A 16,679-nucleotide genomic window follows, 5' to 3' on the forward strand; every position below is an offset into this window, starting at 1 on the left:
TCTGTATGTACCATAACTCCATTAGTAGTCTGTATGTATTATAACTCCATTAGTAGTCTGTATGTACCATAACTCCATTAGTAGTCTGTATGTACCATAACTCCATTAGTAGTCTGTATGTACCGTGACTCCATTAGTAGTCTGTATGTATTGTAACTCCATTAGTAGTCTGTATGTACCATTACTATGTTAGCAGTCTGTACTATAACTACATTAGTAAACTGTATGTACTATAACTCCATTTGTAAACTGTATGTACCATAACTCCATTAGTAGTCTGTACCATAACTCCATTAGTAGTATGTACCATAACTCCATTAGTAGTATGTATGTACCATAACTCTATTAGTAGCATGTACCATAACTCCATTAGTTCTCTGTATGTACCATATTTCCATTTGTAGTCTATTCCATAACTCCATTAGTAGTCTGTATGTACCATAACTCCATTAGTAGTCTGTATGTACCATAACTCTGTTAGCAGGCTGTACCATAACTCCATTAGTAGTCTGTATGTACCATTACTCCGTTGGTAGTCTGTATGTACCATAACTCCATTAGTAGTCTGTATGTACCAGAACAGAATAAAGTGGTACATTTTGTGTGTGCGGGTCATCAACATTACATTGTTGTTTTCCACTGAAACACAGACTGGGGCTTTGTCACTAAACTGGTGCAGGGAGACTGGTGTTGGTTGGTACCACACACACACACACACACACACACACACACACACACACACACACACACACACACACACACACACACACACACACACACACACACACACACACACACACACACTTTTACTGAAGAATGTATTTTTTTATGAATGTTTTGTTTTCATGTAGTGTATAATAACATGTAGTTTATTGTATTTTGATGTGTAATGTGGTTGCCAGACAGGGCTCATCTGGAAAACACACCTTGGTCTCAGCATTGATTCCCTGTCAAAATAAAGGTTCAATAAATCAACACACACAAACTTCAGATCAGCCGCTGTGTGTGAATATAATATAAAATAGAATGGCAGTCGCTTGCTGAGTAGGCCCCTGGTGATCAAAGAACAGCTTCCTCCTCCTCCTCTTCAAGAAGGCCCCTGTCCCATGGTCATCAAAGAACTTTGTTTATCTGTGTAATCTGAGGGAAATTTGTGTCTCTATATGGTCATACATTGGGCAGGAGGTTAGGAAGTGCAGCTCAGTGTCATAGGCGTCGTAAGGATTGGACCAAGGCGCAGCAGGGAAAGTGCTCATCTTCTTAATTGATTTAAAGATAACACTTAAACAAAAGAAACAAACGACGAAACAGTCCCATAAGGTGCACAGACTATACAGGAGATAACCACCCACAAAACACAAGTGAAACAAACACAACTAAATATGGCCTCCAATTAGAGACCACGACAACCAGCTTCCTCTAATTGGAGGTCATTGCCAAAAACCCAACATAGAAATAGAAAACTAGATATAAACATAGAAATAGAAAACATAGAACCTAAACCAAAAACACCGAAACACACAAAACAAACACCCCCTGCCACGCCCTGACCAAACTACAATGACAAATAACCCCTTTTACTGGTCAGGACGTGACACTCAGTTTCCACCTCATTTTGTGGGCAGTGTGGACATAACCTGTATTTTGAGAGCCAGGTCTGCCTTTCGGCGGCCTTTCTCAATAGCAAGGCTATGCTCACTGAGTTTGTACATAGTCAAAGCTTTCCTTAATTTTGGGTCAGCCACAGTGGTCAGGTATTCTGCCACTGTGTACTCTCTGTTTAGGGCCAAATAGCATTCTAGTTTGCTCAGTTTTTTGCTTAATTCTTTCCAATGTGTCAAGTAATTATGTTTTTCTTTCTCATGATTTGGTTGGGTCTAATTGTGTTGCTGGGGCTCTGCGAGGTCTGTTTGTGTTCATGAACGGAGCCCCAGTGTAACGATGTGCGCTGAGAGTTGGGAAGCAAGTACAGGGAGTGAGTATGTAATGAAATAAACGGAACATAATACAAACAGGAAACACTAACAGCACACAGACATGAAACTGAAACAATAACGCCTGGGGAAGGAACTTAAGGGTGTGCCATAAATAGGGCAGGTAACCAAGGAAGTGATGGAGTCCAGGTCAGTGTCCATTAAGCGCTGATGCATATAGGCTTAATTCTGCTCTGCATGCATTATATGGTGTTTGTACACAGGGGATGTTTTTGCAGAATTCTGCATGCAGTCTCAATTTGGTGTTTATCCCATTTTGTGAATTCTTGGTTGGTGAGCGGACCCCAGACCTCACAACCATAAAGGGCAATGGGTTCTATAACTGATTCAAGTATTTTTAATCAGATCCTAATTGGTATGTTAAATTTTATGTTCCTTTTGATGGCATAGAAGGCCCTACTTGCCTTGTCTCTCAGATCGTTCACAGCTTTGTGGAAGTTACCTGTGGCGCTGATGTTTAGGCCGAGGTATGTATCGTTTTCTGTGTGTTCTAGGGCAACGGTGTCTAGATGGAATTTGTATTCGTTGTCTTGGCAACTGGACCTTTTTTGGAACGCCATCATTTTGGTCTTACTGAGATTTACTGTCAGGGCCCAGTTCTGTCAGGGCCCAGGTCTGTCAGGGCCCAGGTCTGACAGAATCTATGCAGAAGATATAAGTGATGCTGTAGGCCCTCCTTGGTTGGGGACAGAAGCACCAGATCATCAGCAAACAGTAAACATTTAACTTCAGATTCCAGTAGGGTGAAGCCGGGTGCTGCAGACTGTTCTAGTGCCCTCGCCAATTTGTTGATATATATGTTGAAGAGGGTGGGGCTTAAGCTGCTTCCCTGTCTCACCCCACGGCCCTGCGGAAAGAAATTTGTTTTTTGCTAATTTTAACTGCACACTTGTTGTTTGTGTACATGGATTTTATAATGTTGTATGTTTTTCCTCCAACACCGCTTTCCATCAATTTGTATAGCAGAGCCTCATGCCAAATTGAGTCAAAAGCTTTTTTAAATCAACAAAGCATTAGAAGACTTTGCCTTCGTTTTGGTTTGTTTGTTTGTCAATAAGGGTCGTACGGTAACTTGGTAAAAAGCCAATTTGACATTTGCTCAGGACATTGTTTTCACTGAGGAAATGTACGAGTCTGCTGTTAATGATAATGCAGAGGATTTTCCCAAGTTTGCTGTTGATGCATATCCCACGGTAGTTATTGGGGTCAAATTTGTCTCCACTTTTGTGGATTTGGTGTTGTCATTCCTTGATTCCAAATATTGGGGAAGATTGGTTGAGTGAGTGATGAATGAGGAGCATGATGTTGTTTTGACAGTGGTAGGCCTGATCACCGACAACGATGAGACAGCCTATAGGGAGGAGGTCAGAGACCTGGCCGTGTGGTGGAAGGACAACAACCTCTCCCTCACCGTGATCAAGACAAAAGCGATGACTGTATGTGACTGGATGTGTACAGTAGTTGGACTGGGTGTGTACAGTAGTTAGACTGGATGTGTACAGTAGTTGGACTGGATGTATACAGTAGTTAGACTGGATGTATACAGTAGTTGGACTGGATGTGTACAGTAGTTGGACTGGATGTGTACAGTAGTTGGACTGGATGTGTACAGTAGTTGGACTGGATGTATACAGTAGTTAGACTGGATGTGTACAGTAGTTAGACTGGATGTATACAGTAGTTAGACTGGATGTGTACACTAGTTGGACTGGATGTGTACAGTAGTTAGACTGGATGTGTACAGTAGTTAGACTGGATGTGTACAGGAGTTAGACTGGATGTGTACAGGAGTTAGACTGGATGTGTACAGTAGTTGGACTGGATGTGTACAGTAGTTGGACTGGATGTGTACAGTAGTTGGACTGGATGTGTACAGGAGTTAGACTGGATGTGTACTGTAGTTGGACTGGATGTGTACAGTAGTTGGACTGGGTGTGTACAGTAGTTGGACTGGGTGTGTACAGTAGTTGGACTGGGTGTGTATACAGGAGTTGGACTGGGTGTGAGTACAGGAGTTGGACTGGGTGTGGATACAGGAGTTGGACTGGGTGTGAGTACAGGAGTTGGACTGGGTGTGAATACAGGAGTTGGACTGGGTGTGAATACAGGAATTGGAGCCTTATATGGAAGTGCTAGTGCGTTCAACTTCAGAGATAGTCTTGATGAAGCAATAAAAACATACATTTAACCAGGAAGTGTTTTTTCTTTAGGAGATCAAAGGCCTGGCAAAATGTTAAGCATCTTGTTAAATCTCCCCTGCCTGGATTAACCAGATTTACAGAGTCACAATGGGCTTTGGGGTGGATTAAACAACTGATGGTGTTAACGCTTGGCTGGTCTAGAATGGATACTACTACTGTATAACTGCTAGGTCTAGAATGGATACTACTACTGTATAACTGCTAGGTCTAGAATGGATACTACTACTGTATAACTGCTAGGTCTAGAATGGATACTACTACTGTATAACTGCTAGGTCTAGAATGGATACTACTACTGTATAACTGCTAGGTCTAGAATGGATACTACTACTGTATAACTGCTAGGTCTAGAATGGGTACTACTACTGTATAACTGCTAGGTCTAGAATGGATACTACTACTGTATAACTGCTAGGTCTAGAATGGGTACTACTACTGTATAACTGCTAGGTCTAGAATGGATACTACTACTGTATAACTGCTAGGTCTAGAATGGATACTACTAATGTATAACTGCTAGGTCTAGAATGAGTACTACTACTGTATAACTGCTAGGTCTAGAATGGATACTACTACTGTATAACTGCTTGGTCTAGAATGGATACTACTGTATAACTGCTCGGTCTATAATGGATACTACTACTGTATTATAATATATACTGTATATATATATATATATATATATATATATATATATATATATATATATATATATATATGGCCTATTTTTTGCCTTTACCTCCCTTATCTCACCTCATTTGCTCACTTAGTATATATACTTATTTTTCTACTGTATTATTGACTGTATGTTTGTTTTACTCCATGTGTAACTCTGTGTTGTTGTATGTTGTCGAACAAGCTTTGCTTTATCTTGGCCAGGTCACAGTTGTAAATGACAACTTGTTCTCAACTTGTCTACCTGGTTAAATCAAGGTGAAATAAATAAATAAAAATTAAAAAAAACTGCTGGGTGTAGAATGGATACTACTACTGTATAACTGCTAGGTCTAGAATGCATACTACTACTGTATAACTGCTAGGTCTAGAATGGATACTACTACTGTATAACTGCTAGGTCTAGAATGGATACTACTACTGTATAACCAAAATGAACCATAAAAGATTACCAATGAAATAGTTATTTATTTTAACTCAGCTCTGCTTCGGAACACCTGAGCCCTGACCCAGAACAGCATTGGTACCTGTTATTGCAAAGCGCAGAATTCTGTAACGCTTCAATGGGTTAGTCCGGGGCTCGGTTTTCAGTCATTGTTATTATTGCGTTATTCTGGTTAGCTTGTCAATGAGACAGACTGTAGCAAACCAGGTTTTGTGTTTGTATTGAAATCTTCCGGTCCTATACAATACTGGATCAGTGTGATGTGATCAGGGCCAGACAGGCCTGAGGCAGAGAGAGAAGGGCATATATTACTATATTACCCCAGTAATACAGTAATAACCCCAGAGTAATACAGTAATAACCCCAGAGTAATATAGTAATAACCCCAGAGTAATATAGTAATAACCCCAGAGTAATACAGTAATAACCCCAGAGTAATACAGTAATAACCCCAGAGTAATACAGTAATAACCCCAGGGTAATACAGGAACGACCCCCAGGGTAATACAGGAACGACCCCCAGAGTAATATAGTAATAACCCCAGGGTAATATAGTAATAACCCCAGGGTAATATAGTAATAACCCCAGGGTAATACAGTAATAACCCCAGAGTAATACAGTAATAACCCCAGAGTAATACAGTAATAACCCCAGAGTAATACAGTAATAACCCCAGAGTAATATAGTAATAACCCCAGAGTAATACAGTAATAACCCCAGAGTAATACAGTAATAACCCCAGAGTAATACAGTAATAACCCCAGGGTAATACAGGAACGACCCCCAGGGTAATACAGGAACAACCCCCAGAGTAATATAGTAATAACCCCAGGGTAATATAGTAATAACCCCAGGGTAATATAGTAATAACCCCAGGGTAATACAGTAATAACCCCAGAGTAATACAGTAATAACCCCAGAGTAATACAGTAATAACCCCAGAGTAATACAGTAATAACCCCAGAGTAATACAGTAATAACCCCAGAGTAATATAGTAATAACCCCAGAGTAATACAGTAATAACCCCAGAGTAATACAGTAATAACCCCAGGGTAATACAGTAATAACCCCAGGGTAATATAGTAATAACCCCAGGGTAATATAGTAACAACCCCAGAGTAATATAGTAATAACCCCAGAGTAATACAGTAATAACCCCAGAGTAATACAGTAATAACCCCAGAGTAATACAGTAACAACCCCAGAGTAATACAGTAACAACCCCAGAGTAATATAGTAATAACCCCAGAGTAATACAGTAATAACCCCAGAGTAATATAGTAATAACCCCAGAGTAATACAGTAATAACCCCAGAGTAATACAGTAATAACCCCAGAGCAATACAGTAATAACCCCAGAGCAATACAGTAATAACCCCAGAGTAATACAGTAACAACCCCAGAGTAATATAGTAATAACCCCAGAGTAATAAAGTGTTGAAGGAATTTTATATCTAGATGATAATAATCAATAATCAATTCGCCTTGACTAATGCCCAAGGTTTGTAAGACAATGGGTTAAAATAATTAGGCAAGGACTCAGCTTTCTGCAAAAGGTTTCTGTAGCTTTATTCATGAGAAACGTTCTGCCGTCAGGATAACAAAACAGTCATTATAAAGTTCTTGCTTACTTACGCACATGCATTTACACACAATCCGTTGGTGACCTGCAACCCCCATAAACTTCTCACGCTGTTTATCACCTTCTGGCTCAGCCTGTTCCCTTCCTTCAAGGTTAGGAACTCTCTGAAGTTTTACTCCCTTGACCATTTGCTTCTGTAGCTCTCTATACTAATTACATACACACATTTCTTTCCCTCTCCAGTGGTTCCTGGACTTTCCGGAACTAATCCGACCAATCGATCCCTACATTGCATTCATTGCATTAACCATGCTGTATGACTAATAATTCATCATGGTTTATTGATTCATTTACCTTTATTAGATAATTCTCTTATCATATAGTAATAACCCCAGAGTAATATAGTAATAACCCCAGAGTAATATAGTAATAACCCCAGGGTAATATAGTAATAACCCCAGAGTAATATAGTAATAACCCCAGAGTAATACAGTAATAACCCCAGAGTAATATGGCAATAACCCCAGAGTAATACAGTAATAACCCCAGAGTAAAACAATAATAACCCCAGAGTAATATAGTAATAACCCCAGAGTAATATAGTAATAACCCCAGAGTAATACAGTAATAACCCCAGAGTAATATAGTGATAACCCCAGGGTAATATAGTAATAACCCCAGGGTAATACAGTAATAACCCCAGAGTAATATAGTAATAACCCCAGAGTAATATAGTAATAACCCCAGGGTAATATAGTAATAACCCCAGAGTAATATAGTAATAACCCCAGGGTAATATAGTAATAACCCCAGTGTAATATAGTAATAACCCCAGAATAATACAGTAATAACCCCAGAGTAATACAGTAATAACCCCAGGGTAATACAGTAATAACCCCAGGGTAATATAGTAATAACCCCAGAGTAATATAGTAATAACCCCAGAGTAATACAATAGTAATAACCCCAGAGCAATACAATAGTAATAACCCCAGAGTAATACAGTAATAACCCCAGAGCAATACAGTAATAACCCCAGAGTAATATAGTAACGACCCCAGAGTATAATAACAGCCCCAGAGTAATACAGTAGTAGTAACCCGGAGTAATATAGTAATAACCCCAGGGTAATATAGTTATAACCCCAGAGTAATATAGTAATAACCCCAGGCTAATATAGTAATAACCCCAGAGTAATATAGTAATAACCCCAGAGTAATAGAGCAATAACCCCAGAGTAATAGAGCAATAACCCCAGAGTAATACAGTAGTAGTAACCCAGAGTAATACAGTAGTAGTAACCCAGAGTAATACAGTAGTAATACAGTAGTAGTAACCCAGAGTAATACAGTAGTAGTAACCCAGAGTAGTATAGTAACGACCCCAGAGTAGTATAGTAACGACCCCCGAGTAATACAAATACCTCAGAGTATTATTATAAACTAAAGTGTAGAGCTTTAGAACTAATCCAGGGTTTCCCAAACTATATAAGGCCAGCATCTCAGAGTCCCCTCTTCACTGTTGACGTTGAGACTGGTGTTTTGCGGGTACTATTTGATGAAGCTGCCAATTGAGGACTTGTGAGGCGTCTTTCTCAAAAGAGACACTCTAATGTACTTGTCCTCTTGCTCGGTTGTGCACCGGGGCCTCCCACTCCTCTTTCTATTCTGGTTAGAGCCAGTTGCGCTGTTCTGTGATAATACCCTTTTCAAACAAACATCTTTCCCATAAATACAGGTATTTTATCAACCAGCACATTTGACTTCATTCATAATATTTGTTCTATCTTTTCAGGGGGATGAAATTGAAATTGGAGCGAGCTCTGCAATGCTTGTTTGAAAAAGAGAGATACTTTGATACTTTTTTCAATCTGCACAAAGGCAAAAAGGCCATTTTTAAACAAAGCCTTTCTTAGTAATCTACTTGAGAACCATTTAGGGTTCAAGTAAAACTTTTGAATAAGTGAAGCTTAAGAGAGAGGTTTAGTGCTTTTATATTTAATCATCTCAACCCACCCAATTCATATTCATTATATAGATAGGCACGTTTTATCTTGTCTGGGTTAGCATCCCAGATAAAGCGAAATATTTTTTGGTCATATGATTTGAAAAACAAATCATCAGGAATAGGCAGCACCATAAGTAAGTGAGTAAACTGAGATATGACTAAGGAGTTAATCAGGGCAATTTTTCCATAAATAGACAGGTATTTACTTCTCCATGATTGCAGAATATTGTCTATTTTTACAAGTTTTATATTGAAATTAATTGTGGAGAGCTTATTTATATATTTTGTGATATGAATACCGAGTATGTCTACTTCACCATAAGCCCATTTTATAGGTAAACTGCAGGGTGATGTAAAAGTTGTATTTTTTAAAGATCCAATACGTAATATTGTACACTTATCAGAATTAGGTTTTAGTCCAGAAAAGTTATCTAGATCTTTAATGAGACATTGCAGGGATCTGGCTTGCAGACTTAATATAAAACTTGAGTCATCGGCATACTGTCACGAAATTCGTTGTGGTGTTGAAGGGAAGACCAAAATGCAGCGGGTATATGGATACTCATTCTTTTAATTCACAAAAAAAATAGTAAAGCATCCACAGAAAAAACAAAACAATAAACAGTACTCACGACTAACAACAGTGTGGCAGGCTCAACAAGCAGTGCTCACAAACAATTCCCCACAAACACACAGACAAACACACCCAACTAATATAGGACTTCCAATCAAAGGCAACACCACACAGCTGCCTTCAATTGGAAGTCCACCCCAATTAACTCTACATAGAAACACCCAACCTAGACAGAACATAGAAAACACAACTTCTTCTGCCACGCCCTGACCAAAACTTATACACGTACTCCACCTGCTGGTCAGGACGTGACACATACATGGACACCTTTGTTTTTATGCCTTGGATTTCTAATCTTCTAATGTTGTTATTGGATCTGATTTTAATAGCTAGCATTTCGATGGCCATAGCAAATAGATATGGTGACAGCGGACACCCTTGTTTAACTCCTCTTGACAATTCAAAACTCTCTGAGAAGGAGCCGTTATTTACTATTTTACACCTGGGTTTGCTATACAGTGAGGGGAAAAAAGTATTTGATCCCCTGCTGATTTTGTACGTTTGCCCACTGACAAAGAAATGATCAGTCTATAATTTTAATGGTAAGTTTATTTGAACAGTGAGAGACAGAATAACAACAAAAAAATCCAGAAAAACGCATGCCAAAAATGTTATAAATTGATTTGCATTTTAATGAGGGAAATAAGTATTTGATCCCCTCTCAATCAGAAAGATTTCTGGCTCCCAGGTGTCTTTTATACAGGTAACGAGTTGAGATTAGGATTAAAAAAAAAAAAAAAATCTGCTAAACTGTTACAATTATAACTGGCTATACTTATTTCACCCCTTACCATAACTAGATACTGTTCTCAGGCTAAATTGACCATCATTAGTGCTTGTAAAGTTACTGCCATCAGAGGTATTATGAAGGTCAAAACTAGAGCTTTCAAATGTCTGATATTTACAATTCAAGAAATATGTTCTAGCAATATTTGTTTTATTCCCGTGCCTGTTTGCCTGTGAGCGAATGCCACAGATGTTAGAAAATTTAGACAAGATATTATGTGTGTAGTAAATCTGAGTCGGTTGATGTGTATGATATTGGATGTGATATAGTGAGAGTGTGTACGATGTCTGTATAAGAGTAAGACTATAATCTGTGACGTCCAAATAAATAATAACTCTGCCAATTTGCATGGTTGAGTGTCTCTATGTGTAACATGTAATGCGTATAGCCTTAATATTCATGATGATAATTGTAATCCATATCGTATCACCATCATAGTTGCATCATAATTACCTTTAACATAATTGAAAAACACATCCCAGCATTTCCAAAGCAATTGCCGTTTCACATGATCATGAAAGAGACCTTGCATTACTCTAGAGACGGCTTCACTACAGTACAAATGTATTCCGTACAATATGTTATTATTCCCCAATGCCCCTATTCTAATATCTCCCCCTTGCTTGTTGTAAACATATATAAACTTCTAGACAAATACATAAAAAAGATAGACAAACAAGAAACACATTAAATTATAAAATAGTTCTCGACAATAGAGAGAGGGAGAGACGAGAGCGAGATCAGGTGTGTGTGTATGTGTAAGCAAGCATGTAATTGAGTATGTGTGTGTTCATATCCACTTCATATTTTTACAGTTCCAATAATTTCTTTTTTTCGTAACCTGAAGTCCCTGTAGCATTTAGTACAGCCACGGTGTTATGGAGCTGATTCCATATTATTTCATAGTTTTCAAGTTTTCACTGTTATTCTACAATGGTAGAAAATAGTACAAATAAAGAAGAGCTCTTGATGAATAGGTGTGTCCAAACTTTTGATTGGTACGGTGTGTGTGTGTGTGTGTTATATATATATATATATGTATGTATATGTGTGTGTAACAGTGTAGGTTCCGTCCCTCTCTTCGCCCCAACCCGGGCTCGAACCAGGGACCCTTGCACACATCAACAACTGACACCCCACGAAGCATCGTTACCCATCGCGCCACAAAAGCCGCAGCCCTTGCAACACAAGGGGAAACCCTACTTCAAGTCTCAGAGCGAGTGACGTCACCGATTGAAACGCTATTAGCGCGCACCACCGCTAACTAACTAGCCATTTCACATCGGTTACATATATATATATATATAATATATATATACTATATATATATATATATATATATACGTTGCATTCAGAAAGTATTCAGAGCGCTTGACTTTTTCCATATTTTGTTACTTTACAGCTTTATTCTATAATGGATAAAATAAAAACAATTCCTCATCAATCTACACACAATACCCCATTATGACAATATTGGCAAAATTGTTCTAATAACAAAACTACAATATCTTATTTACCTAAGTATTCAGACCCTTTGCTATGAGACTCGAAATTGAGCTCAGGTGCATCCTGTTTCCATTGATCATCCTTGAGATGTTTCTGCAGCTTGACTGGAGTCCACCTGTGGTAAATTCAATAGATTGGACATGATTTGGAAAGGCACACACCTGTCTATATAAGGTCCCACAGTTGACAGTACATGTCAGAGCAAAAACCAAGCCATGAGGTCGAAGGAATTGTCCGTAGAGCTCCGAGACAGGATTGTGTTGAGGCACAGATCTGGGGGAAGGGTACCAAAAAAATGTTTGCAGCATTGAAGGTCCCCAAGAACACAGTGGCCTCCATCATCAAGTTTGGAACCACCAAGACTCTTCCTAGAGCTGGCCGGCCGGCTGGAGGCTGGAAACCCTGGTCTCCATTTCCCTGCCTCTTGCTGCCTTCCCTCCCTGTCCCTGGAGCGTCTGGGCTCTAAACCTCTAAACCTCTATACTGCCTGGTGCACAGCCTGTGGCTCAGGGAACATGCATGGTAAAGCCTGGACATCTCAGGTTTCTGCTTCCACACACGGCAAGGCGGGGTGGGTCACGTAGGCAACGAGTGCCTGTGTCCTCAAACATCCTGTCATGTCCTGATCCCTGGTAACCCAGTGTAGAGCATGGTGGTCCTGGATCATGTTATCCCTGGGACAGCTCTTCACAAGGCTATCCCAGGTATCACACCAGTGACACAGAGCGAGGAAGCCACTTGACCAGTTTGAGCCCAGGGCTAAGGCAGGATGAGCAGACCCAGATCTATGGCCCAGATCTATGACCCAGATCTATGGCCAGGAAAATCTTTGTTTTGTCAAAGTAGTGGACCAACTCTCTTCATTTTGCCTTTATGCAAATAAGGAGTCACCTACACTGGGGGCTTTTTTAGGTCTCTGCAGCAACTCATTTCCAGTTGTCATATTCCCTTCTATGTCTTACTCCTGGTCTGTGTCCTAAATGGCACCCTATTCCCAATGGGTCCTGGTCAAAAGTAGTGCACTATGTAGGGTATAGGATGCCCTATGGGCCCTGGTCAACAGTAGTGCACTATGTAGGGTTTAGAACACCATTTGGGACAGTTTCCTGAAGCCTACAAGTCCTACCTTGTTGGGAGTGTCAATAGGTAATTTTCTCCCGACTGCTGCTTGGCTTGTCCCTCCTGCTGCTTGGCTTGTCCCTCCTGCTGCTTTGCTTGTCCCTCCTGCTGCTTTGCATGTCTCTGCATATGCACAACCACCTATCCTCCAGAGTTATGGCTAGCTTCTCTCTATAGCAAACACACAGTCCCCTCCCAGGTGTCCTAGAGGTTAGAGAGTTGGGCCAGCAGCCAGGTATCCTAGAGGTTAGAGAGTTGGGCCAGCAGCCAGGTGTCCTAGAGGTTAGAGAGTTGGGCCAGCAGCCAGGTGTCCTAGAGGTTAGAGAGTTGGGCCAGCAGCCAGGTGTCCTAGAGGTTAGAGAGTTGGGCCAGCAGCCAGGTGTCCTAGAGGTTAGAGAGTTGGGCCATCAGCCAGGTGTCCTAGAGGTTAGAGAGTTGGGTCAGCAGCCAGGTGTCCTAGAGGTTAGAGAGTTGGGCCAGCAGCCAGGTGTCCTAGAGGTTAGAGAGTTGGGCCAGCAGCCAGGTGTCCTAGAGGTTAGAGAGTTGGGCCAGCAGCCAGGTGTCCTAGAGGTTAGAGGGTTGGGTCAGCAGCCAGGTGTCCTAGAGGTTAGAGAGTTGGGCCAGCAGCCAGGTGTCCTAGAGGTTAGAGAGTTGGGCCAGCAGCCAGGTGTCCTAGAGGTTAGAGAGTTGGGCCAGCAGCCAGGTGTCCTAGAGGTTAGAGATGTACCACCTCACAACACCAAATATGGAAGAGATGCAACCAAGTGCGGTGCACTCTACATTAGCAACGGTCACAGCAAATTAACATTAAGGTTATAATATTTTAGAGAACAATGTAACGATTCATTCTATATAATTTATAATGCCATAGCACCGTCTTGATTTAGCCTGTTTTTGTCTACGTTGTATAGCAGTGAGTTAACGCCCTATACAATACCAGAAAAACATGGTCATGTAATGCAACACAATACTGAGAAAGCAGCCAGTTACACATCCACGTGATTGGTCATCCTCTTCTGATTGGCTTTGTCAAGGTCCCTCCCCCTGTCTGCAGGACCTCTCACCAACACTACTTTGGATTGGCGGTGTGGGTTGATAACTAATCAAGAGCCAGACCTCACTGTGTGATTGATTACATCATCCGCTCTTTCTTGTCTTCAGCAGCGTTAACCTCTAACTTCCTGGTCTCCTCCCTCTGCTGGAACTCCTAGAGCTGATCCCAGGTAACACACACACACACACACAAACACACACACACCACACACACACTCCATATGTACTCCACACACACACCTCACACACTCCACACACCATGACCCAGAACATGTCCGTTAGGGAGGTGTCAGTCAGTACTAGATATACAGTACTAGATATACAGTCTGTAGATATACAGTACTTGATATACAGTACTAGATATACAGCACTAGATATACAGCGCTAGATATACAGTCTGTAGATATACAGCACTAGATATACAGTACTAGATATACAGTCTGTAGATATACAGTACTAGATATACAGTACGTAGATATACAGTACTAGATATACAGTCTGTAGATATACAGTACTAGATATACAGTACTAGATATACAGTCTGTAGATATACAGTACTAGATATACAGTCTGTAGATATACAGTACTAGATATACAGTCTGTAGATATACAGTCTGTAGATATACAGTACTAGATATACAGTCTGTAGATATACAGTACTAGATATACAGTACGTAGATATACAGTACTGTAGATATACAGTACTAGATATACAGTCTGTAGATATACAGTACTAGATATACAGTACGTAGATATACAGTCTGTAGATATACAGTACTAGATATACAGTCTGTTGATATAGTCTGTAGATATACAGTACTAGATATACAGTCTGTAGATATACAGTACTAGATATACAGTACTAGATATACAGTCTGTAGATATCCAGTACTGGATATACAGTCTGTAGATATACAGTACTAGATATACAGTACTAGATATACAGTCTGTAGATATACAGTACTAGATATACAGTCTGTAGATATACAGTACTAGATATCCAGTACTAGATATCCAGTACTAGATATACAGTCTGTAGATATACAGTCTGTAGGTATCCAGTATGTTCTGTACGTGTCAACGCGGTGGTACAGTGTAGAAAGTGGGCTCTATTTTCGGCTGGCGTGAATGCAGCGCTAGTGTCAAACGCATGTTAGTTTGTAATTTCGTCATGTTAAAGCCCTAACACCAATTTCGGCATTTTACCTGTTTATATCAGCTCGCCAGCGGACAGATGGAAATCAGGTTTTGTCCTTGAAAACATATTTTTGGGCTGATTTGAAATATTGACTGGTTTTCATCAAGCTGCCCACTCAAGAGAAAGCTTCAAACTGTAACCAGTGCCTGCAACCTGGTTCAGGTTATCAATCAACCTACCAGGGTAGTTACAAACAGCACAGGAATGAAATCATCAACATGTATTGATCATATCTTTACTAATGCTGCAGAAATTTGCTTTAAAGCAGTATCCAAATCCATAGGATGTAGTGATCACAATATAGTAGCCATATCTAGGAAAACCAAAGTTCCAAAGGCTGGGCCTAATATAGTGTATAAGAGGTCATACAATAAGTTTTGTAGTGATTCATATGTTGATGATGTAAAGAATATTTGTTGGTCTGTGGTGTGTAATGAGGAGCAAACAGATGCTGCACTTGACACATTTATGAAATTGCTTATCCCAGATACTAATAAGCACCCATTAAGGAAATGACTGTAAAAATGGTTAAATCCCCTTTGTTTGATGAGGAATTGAACAATTTTATGGTTGAGAGGGATGAGGCAAAAGAGATGGCAAATACTGTAGGACTACTGGACTACTGTTCAGTCCTGTGGTCAGGTGCCACAAAGAGGGAATTAGGAAAAATACAATTGGCTCAGAACAGGGCAGCACGGCTGGTCCTTGGATGAACACAGAGAGCTAATATTCATAATATACAGGTCAATCCCTCCTTGCTCAAAGACGAGGAGCGATTTACTTGATAACTACTTGTATTTATGAGAGGTATTGACATGTTGAATGAACCGTGCTGTCTGTCTAAACTACTGGCACACAGCTCAGACACCCATGCATACCCCACAAGACATGCCACCAGAGGTCTGTCTAAACTACTGGCACACAGCTCAGATACCCATTCATACCCCACAAGACATGCCACCAGAGGTCTCTTCACAGTCCCCAAGTCCAGAACAGACTATGGGAGGTGCACAGTACTACATAGAGCCATGACTACATGGAACTCTATTCCACATCAAGTAACTGACGCAAGCAGTCAAATTAGACTTAAAAAACATATAAAAATACACCTTATGGAACAGCAGGGACTGTGAAGCAACACAAACATAGATGCAGACACATGCATAAAAACACACAATAACATAAGCACTATACACACAGGTACACATGGATTTTGTGTTATAGTTATGTGGTAGTAGAGTAGAGGCCTGAGGGCACACACTTAACATGTTGTGACATCTGTTATCAATGTATTGTAATGTCTTCAAATATATAACTGCCTTCATTTTGCTGGACCCCAGGAAGAGTATTGTTGTCAGCAGCTATTGGGGATCCATAGTAAATACAAACATGATCCAAAGTGCTAATTTCAGGCAGCTAATGGGGATCCATAATAAATACAAACATGATCCAAAGTGCTAATTTCAGGCAGCGCTG

General features: G+C 40.2%; 1 protein-coding gene across 2 annotated transcripts in view; it reads left to right on the forward strand.

The window, feature by feature from the left end:
- kank1a (KN motif and ankyrin repeat domains 1a) overlaps positions 1-16,679 on the forward strand; it is a 198,621-nt gene that overhangs the window by 34,469 nt on the left and 147,473 nt on the right. The window contains exon 2 of one of the 2 annotated variants that reach the window (XM_082961593.1): positions 14,114-14,175. The gene's annotated coding sequence lies outside the window, so the exon portion shown is untranslated. The remainder of the gene's footprint in view (positions 1-14,113; positions 14,176-16,679) is intronic. The other variant, XM_082961594.1, reaches the window with a different exon arrangement.

This window comes from Salmo salar, chromosome 15 (genome assembly GCF_965601325.2).
Source record: "Salmo salar chromosome 15, fSalSal1, whole genome shotgun sequence".
Taxonomy (NCBI): Eukaryota; Metazoa; Chordata; class Actinopteri; order Salmoniformes; family Salmonidae; genus Salmo; species Salmo salar.